The sequence below is a fragment of the Carassius gibelio genome, chromosome A2 (assembly GCF_023724105.1).
Source record: "Carassius gibelio isolate Cgi1373 ecotype wild population from Czech Republic chromosome A2, carGib1.2-hapl.c, whole genome shotgun sequence".
Lineage (NCBI taxonomy): Eukaryota > Metazoa > Chordata > Actinopteri > Cypriniformes > Cyprinidae > Carassius > Carassius gibelio.
The window spans coordinates 4,421,566-4,425,872 of record NC_068372.1 but is presented as its reverse complement, the minus strand read 5'-3'; positions in this window follow the sequence as shown (position 1 = coordinate 4,425,872).

The following is a 4,307-nucleotide window of genomic DNA, read 5'->3' as shown; positions in this document are numbered from 1 at the left end:
GTTCCCCGTTTCATCCGGTTCCCTCTTTTGGTTACGTTTGTCTCTCATGACTGTTTATTTTTGTAGTTACCCCTCTGTTTAAATAAAAACCCTTACCTGCATTTGGATCTACCCTCTCTTTGTGTTTTCCCAAACCCAACCGTGACAGCGAGAGAGAGAGAGAGAGAGAGAGTATGTGTGTGTGTGTGTGTGTGTGTGTCTGAGTGTGTGTGTGAGTGTGTGTGTGTGTGTGTGTGTGTGTGTGTGTGTTCTCTTGTTTTTGTGACATATCAGGACACAGCTCTGTATAATGACATGGGTATGACACAGGTATTACAAGGAGAGGGTGACTTATGAGGACATAACCCATGTCCCCATTTTTCAAAACGCTTATAAATCATACAGAATGAGTTTTTTTTTTTTTTTTTTTTTTTTTGAGAAGGTAAAAATGCTAGTTTCCTGTGGGGTTAGGGTTAGGTGTAGGGTTGGTGAAGGGCCATAGAATATACAGTTTCTAGAGTATAAAAACCATTACACCTATAGGATGAACCCACTTTTCACAAAAACAAACGTGTGTGTGTGTGTGTGTGTGTGTGTGTGTCGACACACAGTACACTCATGAAGACTTAATGCTGGTGGTCCCTCTGACGATGATATCTATGGTCTTTAGACCATAATAAGTCCATCTGGTTTTGATTCTGCTTCCAAAACTCCCTCTTACTCTGGAGAGACAGAAATAAATAAAAAATAATAATGGACAGAGAAAGAGAAAGAGAAACAGTGGACAAACACATATTCTCCCAGATTTGGGCATGTGACCTTTGCCCTCCACAGACCACAGGTACCTTATTTATATTTCCATTATCAAAAAATAAATAAATTGCAAAATAAAGTCTGTATAATATGAGTTTCATAAGATTACGTTTTTACAGAAATAACTTATAAAGTTTTGCATATTAAATAAACATAAACGCATAATATTTTTAAAGATATTCATATGGACTGACAGAAAGATGCACATGGATGAGTTTTGCCTCTAGACTCTAGAGAAAATATTACCCAGAGGCAGTGGAGGTTGTGTAGATCTATCCACTCTGCCCTTAAAGTGCATTTTCATAAAGAGTCTGAAAGTGTCTCTTGTGCAGTCGACTCACACTGTCCAAGAGACATGAGAAGAAATGTGGGTGTCATGTTATAATAAATAATAACACTCTGTGTTGTCATTGTAATTTATTTACCTTTATTTACTCAAAATAAAGAGACAGTAACTTAAAAACAGTAGAAACAGTAACTTAAATAACACTCTTACTCTTTTTGCCACTTTTGAGAGACTGACAAACCCCCCAAGTCAGATTCCCAGTGAAATGCTATCAGACAGCAAATGCAGTGAGTTTGCTTCTTTCTTTTCTGAGAAGATCATCAATATCAGGAAGGCGATTAGCACATCCTCAAGTAATGCAGAGGTCAGACAGATTCGGCCACAATATCAAAAAGATACTATGTCCATTTTTGAAACAATTGATAGCAAAATTCTGGAAGACATAGTGCAGCACCTAAAATCGTCAACCTGTTGTCTTAACACACTTCCCACATCTTTTTTCAAAAGTGTGCTTAACTGCTTAGAAGCAGATCTTTTAGAAGTGGTGAACGCCTCACTTCTTTCTGGGACATTTCAAAAAACTCCCTAAAAACTGCAGTTGTTAAGCCCCTCCTGAAAAAGAGCAATCTTGATAACACAATTTTGAGCAATTTCAGACCAATATCTAATCTTCCTTTTATAGGCAAAATTATAGAAAAGGTAGTTTTTAATTAAATGAACAAATACTTAAACTCAAATGGATACCTGGACAATTTTCAATCTGGTTTTCGACCGCATCACAGCACAGAGACAGCACTCATTAAGATAATAAATGATATTCGCTTAAATTGCGACTCTGGCAAAATATCGGTGCTGGTATTGCTAGATCTCAGTGCTGCGTTTGACACTGTCGATCATAACATACTACTAGAGAGACTGGAAAACTGGGTCGGGCTTTCTGGGATGGTACTCAAATGGTTCAGGTCATACTTAGAAGGGAGAGGCTATTATGTGAGTATAGGAGAGCATAAGTCTAAGTGGACGTCCATGACATGCGGAGTCCCACAAGGCTCAATTCTTGCACCGCTCTTGTTTAGCCTGTATATGCTTCCACTGAGTCAAATAATGAGAAATAACCAAATTGCCTATCACAGCTATGCTGATGATACCCAGATTTACCTAGCCTTATCTCCAAATGACTACAGCCCCATTGACTCCCTCTGCAAATGCATTGATGAAATTAATAGTTGGATGTGCCAGAACTTTCTTCAGTTAAACAAGGAAAAAACTGAAGTCATTGCATTTGGAAACAAAGATGAAGTTCTCAAGGTGAATGCATACCTTGACTGTAGGTTTCATACAACTAAAAAACAAGTCAGGAATCTTGGTGTGATTCTGGACACAGACCTTAGTTTCAGTAGTCATGTCAAAGCAGTAACTAAATCAGCATACTATCATTTAAAAAACATTGCAAGAATTAGATGTTTTGTTTCCAGCCAAGACTTGGAGAAACTAGTACATGCCTTTATCACCAGCAGGGTGGACTATTGTAATGGGCTCCTCACTGGACTTCCCAAAAAGACCATTAGACAGCTGCAGCTCATCCAGAACGCTGATGCCAGGATTCTGACTAGAATCAGAAAATCTGAGCATATCACACCAGTCCTCAGGTCCGAAATATATTTCAGATATGTTCACTGAATATAAACCTAACAGAGCACTCAGATCACTAGGATCGAGTCAGTTAGAAATACCAAAGGTTCACACAAAACAAGGGGAGTCCGCCTTTAGTTACTATGCTGCCCGCAGTTGGAATCAGCTTCCAGAAGAGATCAGATGTGCTAAAACACTAGTCACATTTAAATCTAGACTTAAAACCCATCTGTTTAGTTGTGCATTTATTGAATGAGCACTGTGCTATGTCCGAACTGATTGCACTATATCTTCACTGTTTTATTTTATATAAAATCAATTTCTAACTGTTTTTAAATTGATTTTAAGTAAACGTTTTAATCATTTTAAAAGTTTTAAAATTGCTTGTTTTATTTTTTTTTCTTATTTTTCATGATTATTTTACTTTCTTTGATGTAAAGCACTTTGAATTACCATTGTGTATGAAATGTGCTATATAAATAAACTTGCCTTGCCTTGCCTTTATAATGTAGAAACTGTATATTCTATGGCCCTTCACCTACCCTACCCCTAACCCTAACCCTCACAGGAAACTTTGTGCATTTTTACTTTCTCAAAAAAAAAAAACTCATTCTGTATGATTTATAAGCGTTTTGAAAAATGGGGACATGGGTTATGTCCTCATAAGTCACCCTCTCCTTGTAATACCGGTGTCATACCCATGTCATTATACAGAGTTGTGTCCTGATATGTCACAAAAACATGCCCCCCCCCCACACACACACACAAAGATATAAATATATTATATAATTAAATATGTAATACTTAAGACTGCATGCTTTTGAAACTGCTTGTAATGTGTTTATCTGAATGCCGTTAGATGAAAAGGTAAACACTTTAAAACGTTTCACTGGTTAAAAAGTTAATCTGAACTAGCAGCGAACAAAACAGTATTTACAGTATAAATGACTTACAATCAGAAGGTATTTTGAATGATTGCATGCATAAGTAGCACAATTTAAAGCTTATGTAGCATAAGAGCTTTTGTCTTTCAAAATTGTTAAAGAATAGATTTAGATAATGTCTGGAGACTCTCATGTTACAACACTGCTAAGAAAACTCAAAAAAAAAGAAGATTTTTTTTTTAATTTTAATTATTTTCATGCTTGACATGATGATTTGGAAAAAGCATATGATTTTACATAAAATATGAAAAACCTGTGTGTGAGTGAGACAATCTACTTACATCTGTAAACACCAGACTAAAACTTAAAAATACTTATAATGACACAGACTAATGTTTCTCAATATAATCACTGAAATTAGTGAGGGTGCTCTAGTCTTAATGCACATCTATTTTCACCGATATTTTCCCATTCATTTATGTATATACATATATATAAAAAGGTATAAAAAAATAAAATAAAAAAAAAGAGCCAACAATTTGAGCGATTGATCCAATCCAAGGATTTGGGGTAATAGTTGTTGGCAAATTCAGCTAAAAACCTTCTTTACTGTTCCACTGAGGAAAAATTATAAATTAACTGCAAATTTCTTTGTTGGGTGAACTATTCCTTGTAAGTGAATATGTGTACCTTTATATGAAGTGAATATATAA